At 42.6% G+C, this 26,335-nt stretch overlaps 1 protein-coding gene across 4 annotated transcripts in view; it reads left to right on the forward strand.

Annotated features, from left to right (window-relative positions):
- The first annotated feature begins 6,251 nt into the window (after positions 1-6,251).
- Positions 6,252-26,335, forward strand: part of LOC147420521 (autophagy-related protein 2-like) — a 43,275-nt gene continuing 23,191 nt past the window's right edge. Inside the window, exon 1 of one of the 4 annotated variants that reach the window (XM_086503856.1) lies at positions 6,252-6,383. The gene's annotated coding sequence lies outside the window, so the exon portion shown is untranslated. Of the gene's footprint in view, positions 6,384-6,604; positions 6,688-26,335 lie in introns of those variants that run through there. The other 3 variants (XM_086503859.1, XM_086503857.1, XM_086503858.1) reach the window with 3 other exon arrangements.

The following is a 26,335-nucleotide window of genomic DNA, read 5'->3' on the forward strand; positions in this document are numbered from 1 at the left end:
ATGCTACGGAAGAGACACTTGTATCTATGTCGGAAATTCAAAAATGAATTTTGTAAAAAAAAAAATCTCCGTCCATACTTACCTACACATATACTAACGCCCACCATTGACGCCACTAATTTGGCGCCAAAATTTAAGCGACCTCTTGTAGTGCATGCTTGCGATAGCTGCGTCTCCCGAGCACCAAATGGACTAGTCATCCATTATGGAATGATGTTGCAGGGTGAAAAGGAATCCTCTACCTGCTAAGAAACGCAGACTAATGACTAAGACTTTATCTCTTTTACCTCATAGTCGAGGACGACTACAATTTCAGGAGAGAGGTAATGTCATAAAATCTAATATCTAACCAACCCAAATGATTTTCTCATATTAAATTGATCATTTAATGTGGGAGAATAAATGGGAACAAGGGCTAGAATATAGACATGTGCTTATGGATCTGTCTCAACATGGAGCCAAGGTTAAAGGGGTCCAAACGAGAGATGGTCTGTTAAAGAGCAATGCTACCTAATGGAGCTTAAAGACCTTAGGGCTATCTTCATTAAAGACCTCCAAAAGTTAGTGTTAAAAAGTCCTTTGATCTTAGGCAAGCTAGGGCTGACCTTGAGGTGGGGATCCTACACAAGCATGAGGTGCTTGTCGGCTTGCTAAGTGTTAGTAGGAACCTTTCCCAAAAGCTTGAGGTGCTTCTCACATGCTTAATGACTAGGTTCTTGAAGTGTTCAATTCAAAGATAAACTCTCAAGAGGCATCAACATTTCCATGCTTGATTGACTAAGGGCTCGAAATATTCAATTCAAACCAAATGACTTAATAAGCATAAAAGACACATGTTCAAATGATCCTCCACATGTGGCCCTCATGTTGTGCTTGAATGCTATTGGATAGGTTTTAAAGGGGTCCAATGAGAATTTAAATACATAAAAATAAATAATTAAGTTCTTTCTCTCAAAGAGGAAAAAGAGGACACATGTCCAAATGAAATAATTAAATACTATGAGAGAGAGAGAGAGAGAGAGAGGTGTGGACCAAGCATGAGAGGGGGGTATACTCTCCCATACACACACACACACACATTCTCTCATTGTGTGGAGTGCAAAGTGCAAGAGCTCCATCTCCTTCTCCAAGCTTGTTGAGAAGTGGAGAGCCTACACCAACACTCTTGGCTATGGAATGCAAATCCAACCAAGAGCCATGCTTCAATGCTTAAGCTTGCCATCTTCTTCATCTTCATTACTATGCTATTATGCTATGATAAGCAAGAAGAGTGATGATAAATGAGGAACTATTTCTTTCTCCTATGGATGATTCTTCTTCCTCTTCCCTATCCTCATTCCCCGCTAGCTCTTTCCACCTTCGAAGGTGTTTGAGGCCTTGGGACCGAGGCTTGGGATAGTTAATGCTTTTTGCAAATTTTATGGTATGCTTGTGATGCATGAAGCTTTCCATCTTCACTGCATCACCTCGGTCATAAGGAACACAAAGATTGTATTGTATCAAGTCTCTCTTGATGGGAGAATCTATAATACAAACGCCTTTTGGAGGAGGGACCGGCTCCAAGTAAATCTGGTCCTCAACTATTGTCATGTTCTCTAATACTCTCTCTATCTCTTGCAAAAGTATTGTTCATGCCAAGTTAATTAAGTACTATGTTTATGTTGCTACCATCAATTAAGTTCACTCTCTATGTTCTCAAAGTAATCTCACAAAAATGCTCACTCAAATTCTCTTAATTCCGCTATTCTTAAAGTTCATAGGCCATTTCCATTACAAAAGCATAATTGCATGGAAGGAATTCCATGCACAAGCTGATAAGAGTTATTGTTTTCCTCACTACAATATAGAGAACAAGATGGATTCAAGCAGCATGAAGCTGACAAACTAATCTTACTATGATGAGTACAAAGAAAAATTCCTGCATTTAAACAAATATGCTTCAGAAATGACAAGTGATGCATTAAAGATGAAATTTATTGAGGGCCTACAAGAAATGTTGAACTTTCATGTTAAGGGTGCACGTTGTATTGATTTCCTTGATGCTGTGGCAAAGCCCAAAAATTACGAGAAATGGGACAATTCTAACCAAACTAGGAGGATGATCAATGGGCCATCGTTCTGATAATGTTGAAGCAAATCCTTGAAACTTGCCTAATCAACCTCTCCAATTGGCAAGGTAACAATGCACAATAGTGATGAGGACCGTTCCCTGCTATGGCAAATGGAAACGACAACCAGAAGAAGCAACCTCCAATGCATTGATAGCAAGACGTGGAGTTCCTCAAAAGAGCTCAAAGACTTGGATAATGCTTTTGATGTAGAGAGTAAGGCCACCAGACTTTTGAATGCATGAGTAAAGTGATTGATAAGGCGATACAGGCCAAGATGGTTGAAATAGAGACGATTGGCAATGCGGATAATAAAGGTAAGTCATTTGACCCTCCTTTGCGGTGTTGTTACATCTTTTTGATGCATCATCTCAAAGCTTCAGTGATTGAATTTGTGGACAAAATCAGAAATTCGAAATTGGATTTCTTAATCGATTCTAATAGTACACATTTTAGAATGTTTTCTGAATTGGTTGAGAAATTAAACTTGAAATTAATCTAAGAGATTAAAAGACTTGTAGAATGAGAAAGCGGTAATAAAAGTTTTATGAAAGACCTAATTGAAAATCAATCTTTTTTTTTGAATGGTTAGAATCATAAAGGTAGTTCTTATGTCATAGACATGGGTGTGCATGATGTAGTTATTGCATAGATTGGATGACTAGAAATCACGTTTTGTTCGACTTAAAAGAAAGGAAAATCTTTTTTAAATCTTTTGATGGGGTAACCATACTATTCATGGGGAAGAAAGGGATTCCAAGTCTATTCTAATTTAGGCCATGAAACTGATAAGGGCACTTAGGAGTGAGAACTTTATAGTTTTTGCAAATGAACTAAAAATTGAACCTAAATAAGAAAAGGGGAAAATTCCATTATGTGTGGAAAAGCATCTTGATAAATTCAAGGACGTTTTTCCTAATGACCTGCTAGGTATGCCTCCTCTTAGATCACTAGACCATGGAATAGACCTATAACCAAGAATTGAACCCTCCTCATGATCTCCATATAGATTCAACATAGATGAACTTAAAGACCTAAAACTCTAACTCGATGACTTGTTAAATAAAGGGATAATCAGACCTAGTGTATCTCCTTGGGGCAGTCCCATACTTGTCCAAAGGAAGAAGGACAGGACATACAGGTTGTGTATTGATTATAGGGGTGAATAAACAAACTGTTAAATATAAACATCCCCTCCTGCACATCGCGATGAGTTTTTAAGTCAACTTAGCGGTGCACTAGTGTTTTCAAAGCTTGATCTACGATCTGGATACCACCAAATCATAATTAAGGAAGGAGATATTTTCAAAACACCTTTTGTTACACGATATGGACACTTTGAATTTATACTTTTGGCTTTTGATTTGACTAATGCACCTGTGGCATTCATGTGTTTTTGATGAAAATTATATATCATCCTTACCTTGATGACTTTATTTTGGTGTTTTTGGATGATATATTTTTTTAATTCTAAGAATGAAAAGGAACATGAGCCGCATTTAAGAAAAACTCTTGAAGTATTGCGTGATCATCAATTGTATGCCAAAATGAGTAAGTGCTTCTTTGCTAAGGAATAAATTGTATATTTGGGAAAGGTAATCTCTAAAGAGGGCACCCATATTGACCATGATACGGTAAAGATACTCATTGACTGATCGATTCCAAAAATTGTGAGAGATTGGAAGAGTTTCATGGGGTTGTCATAGTATGAGCAAGGACATATTAAGATTTTTGCTAAGATTATGAGCCCTCTAATTGAGCCATAACTGAGCTAACTAAGGAAAACAAAAGTTTTGTACGGTCTAAAAATGTCAAATCAGTGCATTGCCTACAACCAGAGAGAATTTTGACACTATTTTTATTATGGTTGATAGACTAACAAGAATGGCATATTTCTTTCCAATGAAGAAAACAAATACTGCTTTGCATGTTGCTAAATTATTTGTTAAGGAGATTTTTTGATTGCATACCCAAGAGCATATTGTCTGACTGTGACTCTAAATTCAGCTCTAACTTTTGGAAGGCTACATTTCAGGCCATAGGAACACAACTAAGAATGAGCACTGCTTTTCATCCTCAAACGAATGGGAAAACCAAAAGGGTAAATCATGTATTGAAGGATATAATTAGAATGCATGTGATTGAGAGGCAAAATAATTGGGTGGATTACTTGCCTTTAGTTGAGTTTGCTTATAATAGTTCTTGATATGCATCCATTCAAATGATACCTTTTGAAGCAATGTATGCTTGCAACTATTCCGCTCTCTTACTTTTTATAAATCATCTAGATAAGATAGAAGTCTCTATGCAAATGCTTGAGAGGATGGATCTAGAACTTTTCAAGACTTGGCATCACATTAAGAAAGCCCAAAAATTAAAAATCATACTATGATAGGCATAGGAGACCAATGTCCTCTGATTTAAGCAATTTGATTTTCTTAAAAGTTATTTCTAAGAATACTAATCTAAATCTCGATAAGGATAGGTGATCGTCTTTGTTGGTCCTTTTAAAGTTTTGAAGAGAGTGGGATCACTTTGTTATTAACTTGTATTACATGCACATGTTAAAGTATATCCGGTTTTCCATGTAAGTTTGTTAAAGAAATATGTATGTAATCCTCGACATGTTTTGTAGGAGAATTATAATCTTCGTGATGATGGATCATTGAAGAGAGCCAAAAACTATTCTAGATTGTAGAGTTAAATAACTTAGAAGTAGAACCCTTGTGGAAGTTTTGGTGAAGTGGGACATGTATCCTAGAGAAGATGCCTCTTGGGTTGATTTAGACGTCTTGCATGCTGAATACCCCTCCTTCCAACTCTGAGGACAGAGTTGATTTTGACAAAGGGAGAATGTAATAGGATTTATTTTCAAAGTTTTAGCAATAACTTTTATTTGAAGGCAATTTTGATTGTTTTAAAGGTTGTAGACAATTTAAGAATTTGTTCTGAGTTTTTTCTTTCGGTTTCAAATAAGACTCGGGCACTCTTTGGGAGCCACTTTTGAGGGTGTTAAGGCAAGATTTTGAGAATTTTTTGTGTTTAGGAGATGCATCCCTTAATAAAAGGAAAGAGATTGGTTCTTTGAGTATATGCAGATTCCATGGTTTTGATGCTCATTGAAGCCCATAGATTAAGGAAAAAGTAAAAAATGTTTGTTTTATATCGTTTTTGTAGAAATTGCCAACTTGTAGGTTTAATTTGAAGAATCCCAGCAGGATGTGACTTTTCAATGTCACACGATGGTCGAAGAACCCGATGAGGCGAACAAACTAATGTGAGATAAATCCAGACATATTCAGATTTGATTGGGAGCTCCGAGCTGTTGAAAATGACCTCATATTTATGACTTTAAAAAAAGGTTTATTATTTTTTCAGATTCGTACATATTGAATATTTTTAGTGCCGTTTTGTGATCGTGTGCAAGATGCATTGTATTTTTTTGCCTTGATTTACTAAAAGATTGGAGTCGACTATGAAAATAGCCACTGTTTGGCCAGCTATCCGGGGAGATGGCCTCTATTATCAAAGAAGACTCTGTGATTGTCATTGTGAGTGCGAGCGAGATTGTGATTGCAAGAGCGTGTGAGATTGAAATTGGGAGTGACAGTGAGGCGTCATTGAGAGTGAGATAGCTCGAGGGTGGTCAGGAGGTTATGATACGAGCTAAGATTCTTCTGTAATCATTAAATATCAATACATATTCTCTATTTTGTCCTATCTATTCTACATACTTTGTCAATTTCTATTTTGTCAATGTATTTTGCTCTCCAGTGTCGCGCCACATTGCATCAACTAACACGCATCCAAAGTTCCTCTTGAAATCCTTAAATAGTGCAAATTGTTAGATCGGACCTGTTTTGGATCTGATTAGAGTTCGACGACATCTGACACACATATAATAAATTGTACCACAATAAAATACATCGAACTAGCTGCAAATTTTGACCTAAACCTTATCCAAAACTTCCATTTGGCAAACATATTAGAAAAATAATTTCATTATTGAAGTCCATTATAAAACCTTAAATTGAGCAAAAACCCAAAGTGCTTCGTGAACTCTAATTCTCACATAGTGCTCGGACAATGGCACGAAAATAGATCCATGGGAAAGTTGTTGTGTGCCGGATACTAGTTGCTGGGGTTTGAACTCAACACGTAGCCCGCACACGTCAAACACACACAACCAACACTAGAGAACAGCGAAGGTGGGGAAAAGAAGCAAGAGTTCATAAGCGCAGATGTTCCGCCATCGTCAGCGATCAAACAACGCGGGTGCGTTGTGCACTTCTCTTAGTCCGATTTTAGTGCCTGTATGAGTGTGTGTGTGTGTGTGTGTGTGTGTGTGAGAGAGAGAGAGAGAGAGAGAGAGAGAGAGAGAGAGAGAGAGAGAGAGAGAGAGAGAGAGAGCCTCATACACGAGATGAGGATCATTCTAGGTCGAACACAGCTTCTTGGAGAACCTCAACTCAGAATTTCCATTGATTTTATGCCAGGGGTACTTGCGCAGGTTCCTCATCCATGTAGACCATCTTGCCCATCGTAGCTGTGCATAGTCAGGTGACTGTGAAGCTGCAAGGTTGTACAGTGAAGGGCAGGGTTTTTTAGTGTATGTTAAAGCTCTGAATCAAGCCTTTTGTATCTGATATCAAGCCTGAATGGGCGAAACTCTTAACAATCTTGTTATGGTCTTAAGATCATACTGATTGCCCTACATTATCTAGGTCTAACCGAAGAGAATGGTATTTAGTCTCACTATTTTTGGTTGAACTTTGACCTGCAAAATTGTTGAGCTTTGCTGGAAGTCTTCATTTAGCTCATTGTAATAAGAATTCTGGCTTGCTATCATTTCCAAACACGATTTGGACTGTAGGTGAGTGGAAACATCTTTTGACTGTTATGAATGTATGAGAGAGATCGTGTGCAGGGATGCTTACGTGGTCAAAGTCTCTTTCATTATGTCTCTCCTGCTGGTGTTCGTCATAGAGGATGTGGAGACCTTTGACCACACTTCGACGTGGAATGCTAGAAGAGCTACATTACTTTTTGATTGGATAACCAGATTCTCCCCTTTATCTCTCTCGTCTTTCGTGACAGGCAAGCATCAACAAAAGGGCCTTTTCCAAACGAATAATGCCTTGACTAATTTTTGTGTTCCCTCACTATTGCTCAAAATCCACATGTGGTGGGCATTCCCAAGGTGACACTGAAGGTGTATGATCTTTCCCTTTTGCCTACAACTGAACTCGAATCGTTTAGTTTCCCGTGCTTTGTCCCCACAAGAGCTGGATAGTTTAAGTTCCAAGAATGCAGTCCTGGGAGACATGCAATGTGGAAGAGCAAGAGACAAATGGTGTTGAATTACCCTATCCTTGTGCTACCTTGTGCTAGGACCTCATCTGGAATGAGAATGCTTATGTCAATTCCACTTTTGGTTGGTCGGCTGGCGCCGTGTCCTTTGGCACTTCACCTTTGAAAGGTCTCAATAGACTCACATGGAATGCATTGTGAATCTTCTAAGTATTTGCCAACTTGAGTCGAAAGGTGTAACCGGCTTGGACACTCTAAGCGAGAAATCAATAGCAACACACGAACAGAAACTTCATAATCACTTAACTTTAATAGAGAGAGAGAGAGAGAGAGAGAGAGAGAGAGAGAGAGAGAGAGAGAGAGAGAGAGAGAGAGAGAGAGAGAGAGAGAGAGAGAGAGTCCGCCGTAGTTCCGTGACAAGAAAGATAGGCCCCAAAGACTAGCGTCCCTTTCGGTATTTCTTTTATATTGCAGAGTACAACCGTCCGCAGATGCTCGCTCTCAGACTGTGCGTTCAGATTGGAATCCTTTGATGAACTTGTATTTGGTAGCCTTAGTTCGTCGGAACCTTCTGATTCTCCAGAATCTGTGATGAGTTGTCATCTGGTTCCCCTGATTCATTCTCTTCACTGGCAAACTCTTGCCTTTTTGAGGTGGATACCATCCTGCCCGTCGCATAAGTCAATGAGCCGTCGTGCATTCCAAATCGTTGCTTAGTCATGTCTCATAAGTCTTTGAATGGAGTCAGACTTCTGGTTTAAAGTATAGTCTTGAATCTCTTTAGCAAATCGTAACGAAACTGCTCAATCTAGTCTTTCAAAGTAATCTTCCGAAACGAAGACACTTGCAAACAAGTATCCCAAAACCTCTGGCAGTAGTCATCCAATGTATCTTTCTCAGTCATTTTCAAGTGATGCCAAGTCATGATGACATCTCTTGCATATTGTCACGTGCACATCTAACCCTATGTGTTACGAGTTTGTGGCAACTAACTTTACTTGTTGATTTCTATTTGGGGGAAATTTTATTTGACTTGTTTTAAAGCACCCCTCTGGAAATGCCAATGCCCGAGTTGCATGGTGTGAGGCGGACAGTGAGAGTCTAGGCAAGACGGCCAGTGAGCACTAAAGTTGGACAAATGGATTAAGGTTAGCCACGATGGGGCTACGAGTGTAAATCATTTGATAGCTGACTGACATTGCATTTTTCGATGTGGTTCCAGTGGTGATTGATGGTCAGACGACCCGTGTGAGTGTCATGGAAGCATCTTTAAAATTTAGGGAACTTCTATTTTGGACCTGAAAATGTGTTCGCGTCATTAACTCTGGAATGACAAAGGGAACATTTTATTGCTCTGCTGTCAAGTCAATTGACGCATCAGTTGAGATATTTTTAGCCAAGTTGGCCAAAGTTGGAAACTGGGCGAGGTGTCACTCTGTGTACAAGAGGTTTCACGTGAGAAATCTCGTCCGATTCAAAGGGCAAGTAGCTCTATAGGTGCGGGAGCTCGAGGACTTGCTACACATGCGACCGACACACGAAACGGAGCCCAAAGTAGGGAATTACAGCCTTCTGTGTACTTTTGCAGGTTTAGGGTTTCGGCCCTAAACGGTTTCTAATACCCCTAAGACACGAGGGGACCGCTGTAGAGGTGATCTGGCGCATTTACGGGGCAGAAAACAGAGAATTCAGCGTGCTGCAGATTCTCGCTAGGTTTTGTAATGTGTCCGTATGTGTCGGGAAAGTCATCTATTACGTGGGGATACTGACTGTGAAGCGTCCTAGTACAGTTATGCTATCGAAATCGGGCCATAACAGATGGATTTCAACCCGGATTGTGCGGGACAGCTTGTAGGAAATCACAGGTTTTGTTCCTTTTGTTAAAGAATAAAGAAATACCGAAAGGGGCGCCAGCCTTTGGGGCCTACAGGTGTCGCTGCTTGCATTGGAGCATTCTAGCTTCTTGGCCGTGCTTTTGTTTTGAAGTGTAATTCCAGTCTCAGTTACAGGTTCCTTTTTAAGTCATTGCTTTGTGTCGTAAAGTCCAAGTGTTAAAAGATTGGGTGAAAGCTAACGTCTACCTCCCTACGGGCCGGTTTCATTGTGTATGTGGACAAGCTACTTCATGACAAGGATAGGGTTCAATTCAATTCAGTTCAGTTAGCCTAGCTTAGGAAGTGTTCTGGCACTTTTGTGAGTCTGTTCGCAGACCGTGCATGCCCAGGCACTTAGAGTAGATGCATATCCTCTGGTTGCACAAAGCGTGATCATGAGATTATCATCAGAACCCATCAAGAGCATTTTTACAGTGCATAAACCTATTTTTCCTATTTTAGCCATTTTTCACTTATTATTATTAAGCGACTTTTGTTGGGAAGGGTAGGGCAATTTGACAAGCAAGTATATAAGAAAACTTAGCACTAGCACTTTCTAGACAAGAGGCAGCAGGAACCTAGTGTTCAACAGGCACCTTCTCAACAAGACCTCCCCGGCAGCAAACCTAGCGTTTTCAGCCAACAGACCAAGGACCAGCCTAGCGTTTTTCATCAAGGACAGCCCTACCGTTTGCAGACAACAGATCTAGCCCGATTTCCTTAGCAGATCACTAGCGTTTTTGCATTAGACACAGATTCAGCCCTAGTGTTTTTGGATCAGTAGGACAACATAGCGTTTTACAGATTCTCCGCGACAAAACCAGCATAGGCATCAACATTTTCAGTTTTCAGCAGTTAGCAACCGTACACAGCCTCAAACCTTGTAGATCTCACCTTCCCGCAGCAGATCCTCGCCGCATGGTCAGATCAGCAAGTGTTTGCAGATTCAGCCCGCTATTCGCAGATTTCAGCATCTGCGTTTTCAGCATGTCGTCGTCGCATCGTCGTCATCGACATCGTCACCAACATAGAGTCATAATCAGCAGATAAAGATTTGCAAGTTTCAGCCATTAGCATTTTCAGATTTCAGTCCGTCTCGTCGTTGTCCTCATCGTCGACAAGTCCATTGCATTGTAGAGTTTTGTGCAATCAATAGTAGACCACTCTCGCCATAGAGAGTGGGGCCTTCGGAGGAGGGTTTTGACAACATTATGGTGTTGTATTCTTCTCTCTCTATCTCTCAGTCTCAGCACCTTCATTCACAGTGTTTACCACTTTGTTTGTGATCATTTGCACTTTCTCACTAAAGGAACGGAAGGCTCTCCCTTCCGTAAGTAAAAGGAACCTTGAGCATTGTTCGGAGCACTCATCTTGAGCAAAGTTCAACATTCACTTCCGTTGCACCTTACATTGGTATCAGAGCTTTGGCAGTGTTCTGTATCACCCATCTTCATCACAGTGCTTGCTTCTCCTTGTGCACAATTCTAACACAGTTCGGAATTATTTCTCGACTATGGATATCCCCTTTCCGATGCACCCGTCACCCACCTTGTGACGCATCAGGAATACCCATCGCCTAGTCCTTTCCTACCGAACTTACGGTACAATCTCCTTCACGATGCTCTTATGTCACCCATCCTATGACGCATCAGAGATGTCCGTTCCTGGATGGTCATATACTTCTTCCTGATGCTCCCTGTCACCCATCCAATGTGATGCATCAGAAGTACCCGTTCCTGGTGGCCTTACAAATATTCCCGTTCTCAGTGCTCCCGTCATTACTTTGAACGACGCACTAGGAATACTTTGTACTCGGATGTCTCGAGTGAGAAAAACCCTCTTACTTAAAATTCCAATAATTCATTTAGAATTATTTTTCTTGGTGTTCCAAGCGAGAAAACCCTCTCACTTATAAATCCAATAATTCATTTAGAATTATTTTTCTATCAGATAAAACCAATTTAGCAACATCCCTCTCACTTATAAACAGTTGTCCTCAACTGTAGAGATCCAACTGAACTGCCGAGGAGAAACCGGAAAGATTCCAAATCTTGCTCAATGGTGAGTTGAGCTAGTTCTTCTTAAAAGAGAACTTAAAAATTAAATCAGTTAAAAATTCAATAATACAATACTTACCTTACCGGTTCACGTCCTTCCTCTAGTACCTCGAGGGTATCCTTCACCAATCATCAAACTTACGAGTCACGTAAGAACTTGTCATTCACGCCTTTCCAATAGATCGTAAGTTTCCTTATCCGAAAATCTGTAAGTCAATTTTGCCTTCTCATTCCCGAGAAGATTTCTCCTACAAATCAATCGAGGTATGTGTCCTTGCGCATAATCCTGCGCTGTTAGTCTTGAGGGTTTTAAACCTCGTGTCCTCCCGCATAGGGAATGCCCACTCATAGTGCATTAAGCTCGATGTCTTTCTTTCACAAACAGAGTTTGCGATCGCATCAAAGAATGTTCTTGTTCCGGGCCGTCACTCAACGTAGGCGGACGGTTCCAATCCGAAGATTCCTTGTGCACGGCGGCACTTCTTTCCAATCTTTTCCTCTTGCGAGCTATTACCACGAGTGGAGTTTTCCACTACTTGCTTTGACTCGCTCGTGTTCCTATTGGGCAAACCGATCCCAATCTTCTTGGATGACTTCCTCAAAGCGTAGAGGTAAAAAAGAATTTTGTCTGAAACTTCAGCCTTGAATTGAATCCAAGTCTTGTTGTAAGTTCCTTGCAGAGCTTTGGTATACCACCAAGTACTTGCAGTCGCCCTTGAGGTGTTTGGTCACATGTCTCACCTTTGACACTTCTCAGAAATTGCCGTTTGCAAAGGAAACTTTAAACTATCGAATGAAAGCAGTAGCTTTCAGGACATCTTCCCTTCCGTCAAAAGTATCGAACTTGACTGGAGTGTTCCTAGGTCTAGAGACCTTCTTCATATCCTTCCCGAAATGACGGGATTTCTTGGCTATGGTTCTGGATTGATGTTCATGGATATCTTCTAGGTTTTGAACGATCTCGAGAATTCGCTCCTTGAGCATCATGCTCTTGTTGCCTTCTCAGAGAATCCCAAGTCTTGTGTCGACTTCTTGCAAATAATTTTTTTTTTTCCAACTCTGTGAGATTTTCCTTGCAGGACTTAGGGTTCCGCCTACTTACTTCTCTCTTTGCTTGCCATGGCTTCTTCCTGTATCTTCCCAAAGTCGTCCTCCTTTACAGAGAAAGAGAGGAGACCATGCTCTGATACCACTGTCACAAACGAGAGCGCATAGCAATATAAAATAGACTCGGATAATCAGAATTTATCACTTATTATGGAAGCCAGAGGATATATATATCTATATATATATATATATATATATATATATATATATAGAGAGAGAGAGAGAGAGAGAGAGAGAGAGAGAGAGAGAGAGAGAGAGAGAGAGAGAGAGGGAGAAATGAAATGTTATATTAACGTCTCCAAAAGACCAAAATGACCTATGAAACCAAAAAGTTACAATTGGTGTGTGATACCATGTATGAGTACGGAAATTACAGAGTTACATAGAACTAAACCTAAAACTAAAACACTAAGGAGAAAGGAAATAGGGGGGGGGGGGGGGTTTGGGTTCAGCTGAAATCTCTCATCGGTTGTCGTCGTTGTCGGATCTCATCGACCTCTTCCATGGTCAGTACTCTGGTTGGGCGTCTTGCGTGTCGAGCTAGAGTGATCGACACAGTACTGGGGACTAGAAGATGAGTTGTCCCCTCCCTGTAATAGTATCTTTATTACTGAGGAGAAGTCTATACAAGCACTTGAACCGAACGTATTACCACGTACGTTCTAGAATAAGACTTGGTGGTTCCCGGAAGCCTCGGCTTCCTATTCCTAGGGCAAAACCCTATTCCGTTCCTTATTCCAAATCCTCGAGAATCAAGGTTCTTGCCTTTGGATCTCACCTTCCAGACTCAAGGCATGGCATCCCTGAACTCTTTTCTGACTCTATTTCCAGAGTCCTCTTCTTGCATAACTCCTCTGCTTTCGCAGACGCGAAGTCCTTACTTGGGAATCTCAACTTCCGGATCACAACTCGAGAGACTATCCTCTCTGATCCCTAGATCTACTTCCCAAACTTGGGTACAAAACCCTTGGGCTGATATGGCTCTAGTTCCTCAGAGCGCTTTTGAAACCGGCCTGTTCAATCCAAAAAGGGCGGTAGACTTTACTTTAAACCTTGATTTAGCTTTCACCTATTATTAGTCGTCTATTTTACCTGTACTTTCAAGACACAACAAAGGGGAGAGGGATACAGGCTGCTAGATTGCACCTGTATGAGTAGACCGACACCAGATTGGCCCCTAACTTAGGCGCCCCTTTTGGTATTTCTTTATTGTTCAAAAGAGGGAATAAACGCTGTGGATCCCTACAAGCTGCCCCGCACAAACTTGGCTGAATTTCAACTGTTCCGGCCCGATTTCGGCAACATAACTGTACTAGGCCCCTTCATAGTCAGTATTCCCACGCATTGACTGACTTTCCCGATGCATACGGGCACTTTGCAAAACCTGGCGAGAATCTGCAGCACGCTGAATTGTCTGTTTTCAGCCCCGAAAATGCGCCAGATCACTTGTATAGCGGTCCCCTCGCGTCCCCGAACCTCCTGGGGGTATTAGGGACCGTTTAGGGCCAAAACCCTAAACCTGCAAAAATACACAGCAGGCTGTAATTTACTGTTTCGGGCTCCGTTTTGCGTGCCGGTCGCATCCGTAGCAAGTCCTCGAGCTCCCGCACGTGTAGGGCTACTTGCCCTTTGAATCGGATGAGATTTCGAGCGTGAAACCTCTCCGAATCACCTGTACCTGCGGGGGATTAGCCGCTAGCTAATCCAGTACCTGTGCAAGAGGCTCTTGCCTCGGCAATCGCGCATGAACCCACACAACTGTACATTGGTCAAATGAAAAGCCCACTAGAGGGGCATAACATATTGCCATAGGGGAGAGAGAGGGCAGTGCGTAGCGTGCAGGGCATCACTCTTGGCACCGCACTGTACATAGGAGGGAAAGCAAGCACTCCATAGCTCTTAACCTGTGACAAAATCTGAAAATGAGCCTCTCCCATATTAAAATTCAGCGCCCCCTTCTCTTGCATGAGGAAAGTGCACCAGAAGGTGCCACTTGGCGCATTTACAAGCATTTTCCCGTTTCGGGGTTGCCGCCTAAAAATCTCCCAACCGGTTGCCTAGTTGACTTCACGGCAGAGTAAGAAAATGTTCTCCTTGTCATTCCGGAGGTAATGACGCAAACATATTTTCAGGTCCCAAAATCATAGTAACAGGGAATGGCCATTTTCACGTCCCCGTTCCCCGTTCCCATCCCAATTTTCCGTTCTGAATCCCCGTTCCGTGTTTCAAACTTGAGTATCCGAAACAGGGAATGGCATTTCATGCATGTTGCCGTTCCCCGTTCCGAATTCCCGTTCCCCGTTCCGAATTCCCGTTCCGGGTAACTATGCCCAAAATAGCAGTTTCCTAAATTTTAGGAGATGCTGCCATTGTGTCTTTCTAGGTCATCCGACCCTCTTTGTACACTGCGGCCACATCCAGAACTGAAAAGTAGCCTTTGTAGCAAAGGATTCCACTTTGGCTAGTCAATGACCCCACTTAGCTAACCATAGTCCTTGTCCAACCTTAGTGCTCTCTTGCTCTCAGGCGTGGACTCCCTCTGGACAGTTCCACACTAGCTATGCAATGCAGGGCAGTTAGATTTCCCGAGGGGTGTTTCCAAAAAGTGAAAGTAAATAGATAATAAGAAAGAAATCAACAAAAAGGATAGATAGTAGTCACACGTTGGTGACATACCCCCCTCTTGAAATCTCAAACGTCCTCGTTTGCATCTATGTCGTACATGCTTCTAGTCAACACTAATGTATTCAACACCTGTCGACCAATGTACGACACATACATGCTCATTGTCAACCCGGGTGTATTCAACACCTCGTCAACACATGTATTGCCTGCGTGTAAACTATGTCCTCGTGACATAGTGGTAGCTTCGCACTCTGCCATTGCTTTGAGTCACTAACTTTCCAATGAAAAAATGGTAGCTGTACATTTTGCCACTGTCTTATAGTACACGTTGGATCCCGTAACACTTTCAAGCATACCCAAACCGACAGTTTAAGAATGCAGTTACACATGTACTCTTTAATAGAAGCAATTACTGCATCCTTGACAAACTGACAAGAAATACTCACTTCTATAGCACTAAGCACACTTTTGGACATTCCATAAGAGCAATTACCAAACTGACAATCTGTACAGCTCTAACATTCATGTAACAGGTATTTCATTTGAGCTCACTTTAAATACCATGTACATCATTTGTTTCAACACTGACAATCCATGTAGCTTTGAAACTCAAGGGGTCAAGGTAGGTTGCAAATCGAAGGCTTCAAGGGAAAGTGATAACACAGTTGGTGACTCTGCAAGTTCACCTTCTTCCATCCACTTAGCATCCATTGGTGGATAGTTTCTGAACTTTACCAAGTAACACCTAGCAACCTTGCCTTTCACTTTCCTTTCTTTGTGTGCCAAAATCTGTTCAGGGACCAAGATCTCGTCAAGTTCCTCGACTTCCGGGTGATCTTCAACTAGCATATCCTCTGGCATATCACCCACATAGGGTCTGAGAAGACTCACATGAAACGCATTGTGAATCTTCCAACTGTCAGGCAATTTCAGTCTATATGCAACATCACTGATTATGTCGCACACTTGAAAAGGCCCATAGTAACGCATGTTGAGCTTTGGAAACAGTCTTTCCTTGCCCTTCATCTTCTTTAACCTTGCCTTTTCAAAGCGCAAAAGCACCCAATCACCAAGTGAATATACCACTTCACGACGGTGACGATCAGCTGCTTTCTTTTGCTTTGCCTGAGTCTTTTCTAAGGCCACTTTGACCTTCTTGTACATTTCATCCATGTCCTGAACATACTTATCTGCTTCAAATATCTTGTCCTTTGTATGCAGTATGGGAGGAACTTTCTTGCTACCTTCAACTATCTCAAAAGGTGCCTTGCCAGTTGATGAATGCACTGTATTATTGTATGCATACTCCACCAATGGAAAATACTGCTCCCACTTTCCTTTATGCTCTAACACATAGCACTTCAATAGATCTAGGACAGTAGAATTTGCCTCTTCTGACTTTGCCCATCTGTTTGAGGATGAAATGACGAAGAGAATTCGAGCGTTGTACCCATATTTTCAAACAAGCCTCTCCAGAACAAACTTGTCATGCGTGGATCATGGTCGCTAACAATCGATTGTGGCATGCCATGATACTTGAAAATATTGCTCATAAACAAGCGTGCCATCTGATCTGGCTTTATCTTCTTCCTGACAGGAATAAAATGAGCCTGTTTGTTGAATCTGCAAATGATGGTCCAAATACCATCGTTTCCTGTCTGCGTTCTCGGAAGATCAAAGATAAAATCCATAGCAATACTTTCCCATGGTTTGTCTGGAATAGGTAGTGGTTGCAATAACCCTGGTGCCTTTTGCCTGTCAAACTTGACCTTCTGGCAAATTAGGCATTCTCGCACAAAGGCATCCACATCTCTTCTTAATGTAGGCCAATAGAAGAATGTCTCAATCGCTTTAACTGTAACATCAATACCACGATGCCCTGCATACGCTGGGACATGACTCTCTTCCATAACTTTGCGTCGCAATGGCTTTGTGACACACAATCTGCCATGCATCATCATGAACCCGTCTTTAAGAAGATAGTGTTTATGACGTTGTCCATCCATTAGCTGCTCGAAGACCCTTGCAAAATCTTCATCATTTGCATACTGTTCTCTCATATCATCAAGTTCATGATGATAAGGAATTGACACAGCTGAAATTTGTGGCTTCCTTGACAAGGCATCAGCCACAACGTTCTTCTTGCCTTCCACATGCACAATTTTAAAATGAACATGGACAAGATATTTGCCCATCGCATATGCTTCTCAGATAACTTTGTCTGTGTCAAGAAGTATCGCAAGGTCTAATGGTCCGTGTGGACAACGAAATTTGCACCTAGCAGGTAGTGTTTCCAACTTAAGAGCGCATGAATCACAGTCAGTAACTCTTTCTCATAGACCTGCATGGTCATCTCTGGCCCTTGCAAAATTCTGCTCTCATAGGCTACTACCCTGCCATCTTGCATTAGCACTGCACCAATGCTACTACCACAGGCATCACACTGGACCACAAATGACTTCCTAAGATCTGGCAACACAATGACTGGATCTGAAGTCATCTTTTCCTTTAAGAGATTAAAAGCTGAAATCTCTTTCTGTGTCCATCTAAAGGTGACTGCCTTCTTTTGAAGAGCATGTAAAGGTGAAGCAATCTCAGCGAAATTTCGGATAAACCTTCTGTAATAGGAGCATAGTCCCAAGAAGCTTCGGACATCATGCACCGTCTTCAAATCTGGCCATGACTTGATCGCTTCAACTTTTCCAGGATCCATTCTGACACCATCCTTTGAGACAATGTGTCCCAGAAAGTGAATCTCTTCCAGAAAAAATTCACTTTTCTTTGCATTGATGAGCAACCTATGACTGCGTAGCTCTTTGAACACAATGGCCAAGTGATGCCTATGCTCCTCTTCATTCTTTGAGTAGACTATCATGTCATCAAAGAATGTACCAACAAACTGCTGGTGTGGACGGAAAATTCTGTCCATCATCCTATTGAACGTAGCAGGAGCATTTGTGAGACCAAAGGGCATCACTAAAAATTCGTAAAGGCCAAACGTCGTTCTAAAAGCAGTCTTGTGCACATCCTCTGATCTAATGCGGATCTGATGGTACCCACTCTTTAGATCTATCCTGCTAAACATAGCTGTTGCTTCTAATTTGTCCATAATATCATCAATTCTAGGTATAGGGAACCTATTCTTGATGGTATTCTTGTTCAGTGCACGGTAGTCGATGCACATACGCCATGAGCCATCCTTTTTCTGCACCAACAACACTGGAGAACAGAATGGAGATGAACTGGGCTGAATCAACCCCTTTTCTAACAGCTCTTGTACTTGGCCCATTATCTCTTTCTGTTGAGCCGCACTAACCCTGTACGGAGGCTTATTTGGTGGGCTACTGCGTGGCACCAAATCTATCGCATGGTCCTCGGGTCTCTCTGGCGGTAATTGAGACGGTAATGAATCGGAAAAACACTCACTATATTGTTGTAAAAACATTGACCTTTCTTTATCTAGCACAGATAAATTTGATTCATCACAATCTAACACTTCACGTGCAAAAACCAAGTACGCAGAAAGATGCTTTTTCATTACAGAAGTAATAGCAGAAGCTGATACAGTGGGAATAGACTCCCCTTTAAGCTTTACATCCAGAATGTGAGTCTTTCCCCTGCTCTGTACAGTGATCTTTTTGTTGTAGGCATCCATGATTCCCTGTACACGAAACAACCAAGGAATACCTAACAACACATCACATCCGTCCAGTGGCATGATGTAAAATTCTTCAGCATCTACATAGGACTGAATATGTAGGCGCAACTTTCCAATGATGGGTGTCACAGTCTCTGTATGGCCAGGACATGCCAAACTTGCCTCTGCTGTATACCCCATCTCTTCAGGTCTGATTCCCAACTTTGAAGCCAATTCTGGGGAAATGAAGTTGGCTTTGGCACCTGGATCAAAGAAAATAAGCACTGTTTGATCCCTGACCTTTCCCCATGCTCTGCAAAGCTCACTTGCATCTGAATTTGGCTTGTCGCCCACCATATCTGGCACTAGACCAGCCATGGGCTTCTTTCCTTTCCTGTCCTCCTTGTCTTCAGAATCAGCTAGCCTTTTCTTTGTAGGACAATTGTAAGCAATGTGGCCAGGCTGCTCACAAATAAAGCATTTGTTCTCTGACCTCAGGATCTTCTTTTGCTCTTCAGACTTGCGAGGAAAACGTCTTTTCCATTTCTTCGTTGGTCCCTTTTCTGATTCAGCCGAAGCTTTGCCTTTCCCTGCGTTGGCTGGCTCCTGAGTCACTTTAGGAACCTCCTTGGAAACATACTTCTTCGCTGAATTTTTCTTGGCTGATTCTTTCTTGACGTCAGTATTGAATTCACAATCTTCTCCCTTGAGCAAACCATTGCCAGTGTTTGCAACCTCGATGAGCTGCGTCAAAGTAGTTGGTCTTCATGCAGTATTTTCTCAATCCTTTGGGTAGGCCACAACAGTATTTTTCAATCTGTTCTGTCAATGGCACGAACCTATAGGAAGTTACTGGAAGTAGAGCTTTCCAAAACTTCCGATTGTAATCATCCAGATTCTTGTAAGTAGCAGCATTAAGCTGGTGCCATTCTGTCATGACATCTGCTTCAAAATTATCAGATAACCATGCTGCTGCAAAAATCTGCTTGAAGTAAATCCATGTGGACGGAGCTTGCCCTTGAAGCAATAAAGTTGTCCACCATTGTCCCGCATTCCTTGTCAAGAAAGTGGTTGCCTTGCGGACCTTTGAAGCCTCTGTAAAGTTTCCCCCTGCATAGGCCTTGTCAAACTGCTGGAGGAATGAGAGAGCCTTCTTCCCGTCATCAAACCTTGTAAAGGTCGTGAATGACACACCTTTGCCACCTTCTTTGTACGGAGTTGGCCTCTCCAACGGCGTTAAATTGTCATATGGAAGTGACTGAAACATTGGAACACTGTTAGGGTTCATTTGTGTTCCCTGACCGCAATTAAGTTGACCTGGAAATGCCATATTTGGCTGCTGATTTGTAATTCCAGCCATACCAAAATTTGCCTGTGGCATCCCAAATTGGCCTCGAGTGCTTTGAAACCCTGGTAGCATGCTCGTGACACCATACATGGGGTTAGGCATCATCGTTTGAGCACCCCCAAACACTATTCCTGGCATGTAAAACTGATTTCCAGGTGCATGACCAGCCATGCTCTGGAATACCGATCCACCTCCAAAATAGCCAGGGTGTACTGAAGTTGGTGGGAAGACCTGTTGCATAGCCTGTAGATTCCTTCCCTGCCCATTAGAACCAGCTATAGGCTGTTGAAAGGTGGTGGGCTGAACTGGTACAGCTTGAAAGACTGGCATCTCAACCACCTGTTCTTGCATCTTAGGCATAGGTTGTGGAGACTGCATGTTCTCCGTCAAGTGTACAGGTGTTTCCATTGACTGTGCAGTATGAATCACCTGTGCTTGAGCCTTAACAAGCTTTTGAATATGATCCAGTGACCCAACTTGCTGAGACGGAACAGGAGGTTGCAGAAAGGCTAAAAACCTTGGGTTCTGCATTACTTGTGTGAACATAACCACAGCAGTAGCCAATTGGGTCCTGAATATATCATCATCCGTCTGTGGTGGTCTTGAGGACTCACCCACTTCATGTGTCTGTTGACCCTGTGAAGAGGAAACCTCTTCAGTCACATCATCTCGTCTGTCAGCCATAATTGCTATTTCCTGTGTCTGGTCTATGATCCCCTGTGTCTTCAAGCCCAACCTGACCAAGTTTCACTTCTATGGGAAAAAGTGATTTAATCCCGTCGATGGAACCATGAAACCGGCCTGTTCAATCCAAAAAGGGCGGTAGACTTTACTTCAAACCTTGATTTAGCTTTCACCCATTATTAGTCGTCTATTTTACCTGTACTTTCAAGACACAACAAAGGGGAGAGGGATACAGGCTGCTAGATTGCACCTGTATGAGTAGACCGACACCAGATTGGCCCCTAACTTAGGCGCCCCTTTCGGTATTTCTTTATTGTTCAAAAGAGGGAATAAACGCTGTGGATCCCTACAAGCTGCCCCGCACAAACTTGGCTGAATTTCAACTGTTCCGGCCCGATTTCGGCAACATAACTGTACTAGGCCCCTTCATAGTCAGTATTCCCACGCATTGACTGACTTTCCCGATGCATACGGGCACTTTGCAAAACCTGGCGAGAATCTGCAGCACGCTGAATTCTCTGTTTTCAGCCCCGAAAATGCGCCAGATCACTTGTATAGCGGTCCCCTCACGTCCCCGAACCTCCTGGGGGTATTAGGGACCGTTTAGGGCCAAAACCCTAAACCTGCAAAAATACACAGCAGGCTGTAATTTACTGTTTCGGGCTCCGTTTCGCGTGCCGGTCGCATCCGTAGCAAGTCCTCGAGCTCTCGCACGTGTAGGGCTACTTGCCCTTTGAATCGGATGAGATTTCGAGCGTGAAACCTCTCCGAATCACCTATACCTGCGGGGGATTAGTCGCTAGCTAATCCAGTACCTGTGCAAGAGGCTCTTGCCTCGGCAGTCGCGCATGAACCCACACAACTGTACATTGGTCAAATGAAAAGCCCACTAGAGGGGCATAACATATTGCCATAGGGGAGAGAGAGGGCAGTGCGTAGCGTGCAGGGCATCACTCTTGGCACCGCACTGTACATAGGAGGGAAAGCAAGCACTCCATAGCTCTTAACCTGTGACAAAATCTGAAAATGAGCCTCTCCCAGCTTAAAATTCAGCGCTCCCTTCTCTTGTTTGAGGAAAGTGCACCAGAAGGTGCCACTTGGCGCATTTACAAGCATTTTCCCGTTTCGAGGTTGCCGCCTAAAAATCTCCCAACCGGTTGCCTAGTTGACTTCACGGCAGAGTAAGAAAATGTTCTCCTTGTCATTCCGGAGGTAATGACGCAAACACATTTTCAGGTCCCAAAATAGCAGTCCCCTAAATTTTAGGAGATGTTGCCATTGTATCTTTCTAGGTCATCCGACCCTCTTTGTACACTGCGGCCACATCCAGAACTGAAAAGTAGCCTCTGTAGCAAAGGATTCCACTTTGGCTAGTCAATGACCCCACTTAGCTAACCATAGTCCTTGTCCAACCTTAGTGCTCTCTTGCTCTCAGGCCTGGACTCCCTCTGGACAATTCCACACTAGCTATGCAATGCAGGGCAGTTAGATTTCCCGAGGGGTGTTTCCAAAAAGTGAAAGTAAATAGATAATAAGAAAGAAATCAACAAAAAGGATAGATAGTAGTCACACGCTGGTGACAGCTTTCTCCTGCAGAGGCTCATGCCTTACTCTGCTCCTACTCCCTTACTAAGAGGCTTTTGCTTGTGAATTGCGCCTCCTTGCTCCCTTTATAGCTGTCAGGAATTGGGTCGAGCATGCTCCCCTATAGCCCACGATCTTGCAATTTGGCGTTTAATATGTCACGTGCACATCTAACCCTATGTGTATGTGGACAAGCTACTTCATGACAAGGGTTCAGTCCAGTTCAGTCAGTCTAGCCTAGGAAGTGTTCTGGTACCTTTGTGAGTCTGTTCGCAGACCGTGCATGTCCAGACACTTGGAGTAGATGCATATCCTCTGGTTGCACACAACATGATCATCAGCATTACCATCAGATTCGATCAGGAGCATTTCACAGTGCAAAAAACCTATTTTCCCTATTTTAGCCATTTTTCACTTTATTTTTAAGTGACTTTGTTGGGAACTGGGTAGGGCAAATGGCCTAAGCAGATATATAAGAAATCCTAGCGCTAGTAGTAGGAGGCAGCAAGAGCCGAGTGTTCAACAGGCACCTTCTCAGCAAGACTCTCCAACAAGACTTCCCTAGCGTTTTCATCAAGAACCAGCCCAGCATTTTCAGCTTTGCAAATCAGCCCAGCGTTTTGCATTTGCAGCAGCCTGGCGTTAGTAGAACAATAGAATCAGCCCTAGCATTTTTGGGAGCAGCAGAACCTTAGCGTTTTGGCAGATTCTCGGCGGTAGAACACCCCTTGCATCACCGTTTTGCATTTGCAGTAGTCAGACTCTGCACCGCAAGTCCCAAACCTAGCAGATCTCACCTTCCCGTAGCAGATGCTCGCCGCATGGTTAGATCCACCGAAGTTTGCAGATTCAGCCCGGAAAATGCAGATTTCAGCATCTGCGTTTTCAGCGTGTCGTCGTCACATCGTCATCATCACCGTTTTCATCGACATAGAGTCAGAATTCAGCAGATAAGATTTGCAGATTTTGGCCATTGTTTCAGCCGTCTCGTCGTCGTCCTCATCGTCGTCAACATCGTCGGCAAGTCCATTGCATTGTAGAGATTTGTGCAATCAAGAGTAGACCGCTCTCGCCATAGAGAGTGGGGCCTTCAAAGGAGGGTTTGACAACATTCTGGTGTCGTATTCTTCTCTCTCTATCTGTCAGTCTCAGCACCTTCATTCACAATGTTTGCTACTTTTTTGTAATCATTTGCACTCTCTCTCATTAAAGGAACGGAGGGCTCTCTCTTCCGTAAGTAAAAGGAACCTTGAGCACAGTTCGGAGCACTCATTTTGAGCAAAGTTCATGATTCACATCTGCTGCACCTTACATAATAATTAATAGAATAATCATAAAATGCATGAATTGCCTGTCTCAAACTTCCATGGAATTCTGGGTATACTGACTTGAAAATGCAAATGTTGGGTGCTACTGGATTGTGCAATCAGAGGATATGCAACCACTCTAAGTGCCTGGATATGCACGGCCTGCGCACAGGCTCACAAGGGTGCGAGAACACTTCCTAGGCTAACCTGAACCCTAGAACTGGGATAGCTTGTCCACATGTACATAAGGTTAGATGTGCATGTGACATCCCCTCCTTTTCAAAGTGAGGTACTGGGACCGAGTTGCATGGCTACCTTGTAGTCTGCTAACAACTCTGGGTAATCTTTGAAAAAGTCTTCATCAACCCACACGGCTTCGTGGGTTCTGCGATCTTTGAACTTCAAAAAGTACTATCGCACTTGTTTCTTTGAGCCATGGCGAAACCGATGCAACAAGACGTACTCCGGCTCCATAACTTCGGCTTCATCTATGATTTCTTGTTCTTCTTCTTTAGAAATGTCCTATGGAGGTGTACCCTGAAACACTTTCAACCAAGAAACATGGAAAATGTTGTGCATTGACCATGAGTTAGGCAACTGCAATTTCATAGAAACCTCATTGATCTTTTTAGTGACAAGAAATGGACCATACATTCTGAAAGACAACTTAGGATACTTCTTCCCGACTTGCTTAAGACGTTGCTTCATGATTCTCAAATAGACCCAATCCCCTTCCTTGATAGTAACATCCTGACGATGCTTATTAGCCTGCCGTGAATAAGACTCGTGAGCCTTGCTTAGCCGAAGCTTCACACTCTCAGTAATCTTATCTAATGAGCGAGCATCAGACAATTGATTGACCAAAAAGAGAATGGAACGGACGGCCAAATGTTGCTGTTGATCATGCACATAAGACTTTAAAACATCAAAAGCCAACTGATTGTAAATTTTTGTTTGACCATTTGATTGTGGATGAAAAGCACATAAAAAATTTAACTTGTGCCAAAATTTTCAAGCCAAAAATTTGACGTGAACTTAACATCCCTATCTGAAATGATCGACTTTGGCAAACCACAGAGGGGGTACCAATGCTTAATGAACAACCGTGCTACATCTTGTGCAGTGATTGTGGCCTTAAAAGGAATTAACATGCAAAATTTGTTGAAACGATCAACGATTGTCAAGCATTGTGTGTTCCCTGCATGCAAACTAGGTGGAAGATTAGTCACAAAATCCATAAGAGATATCTTGAAAAGATCCTTTGGGAATAGGCAACGGCATCAAGAGACCCTGCTGCCTATCCCTAGGGGCTTTTACTTTTTGACAAATGGTGCTCTGTGTGACATAACAAAACACATCCTTTTGCATTTTAGGCCAATAAAAGAATCTTTCTATTTTTTGCAAAGTGGTGTTCATTCCCTTGTGCCCACTCGTGAGAGTCATGAGCATCGTGCAATACGGATGTCCTGAGAGAGGGCAACACACAGACGGTGACGAAAATACAACAAACCTTCACGAATGAGATAGTTGCTGGGCACTTGGGAAGCAAGAGCTTGGAACCATTGCTTACCAAACTCGGAATTCACATATTGATTCTTCATGTTGTCGAAAGAGACACCCTGAATAGAAACTATGGATCTTGACTCAAGAGCTAAGATCTGTCCTTTGCGACTTAACGCATTTGGTTAGCTTTACGAGACACATACTCAATCAAACCACCAAATTGCTCAAAAAACTATGACCACCGTGCTTGGCGATCACTCCAATGTGCACTAGGCATAGACTGGAGCCACTTGAGGGCTTGATGATCTATGCGAACTGTGAACTCTCTACCATACAGTAAATGCTTCCAATGCTTGAGAGAGTGAATAATAGACAAAAGTTCTTTGTCATAAACTGAATAATTCTTTTTGGCACTATTTAACTTCCAACTGAGAAATGCAACTAGACGGCCATGTTGCTGAAGCACAACACCTATGGCAACATTGCTCGCATTCGTCCATACCTCAAAGGGGTCGTCCCAAGAGGCAAGGATGAAACACCTAAGAGGCAAGGATGAGACACGATGCTTCTGTCACCGCAACCTTGAGTACCGAAAGAGCCTCAACGGTTGCCTCCGGCATAAAAACGTGTTGTCGGCAAGTTTTCACCCCTTTCAAAACATCAGTCATGGGTGCGGCAATGTGTGCAAAATTCTCTATGTGCGAACTATATGCTTGACATAAATCAAGAAAAGAACGCACATCATATGCAATTTTGGGTAAATCCCAATTACGAACTTATTCTACCTTTTCAGGATCAAGCTTGACACCTTCTGCAAAAATGATATAACCCAGATAAGTAACTTCAGTTAGAAAAAATTCAGACTTCTTAGTTGCAATGTACAGCTGACACTCATGCAAACGGGGTAAAACCTTTTCAACATCCTTTTCATGTTGTTCCCACGATGCAGAGAATATGAGAATGTCATCAAGAAAGATAAACACACATACGTCGATCATATCCCCAAAACGATCTACCATGAGACGGTCAATACAAAAGGCATAACCACATACTCGCATTGCCTTCGTTCTATGCGAAAGGCGGTCTTGTAGATATCGCCTTTAAATACCCTTACCTAATGGTATCCACTTTTGAGATCGACTTTGCTGAAAACTTTTGTCCCATTGAGCCTATCGAGGATATACTCAATGC

Source organism: Adiantum capillus-veneris, chromosome 28 (assembly GCF_014529385.1).
Source record: "Adiantum capillus-veneris isolate H3 chromosome 28, ASM1452938v2, whole genome shotgun sequence".
In the NCBI taxonomy this organism is placed as follows: domain Eukaryota; kingdom Viridiplantae; phylum Streptophyta; class Polypodiopsida; order Polypodiales; family Pteridaceae; genus Adiantum; species Adiantum capillus-veneris.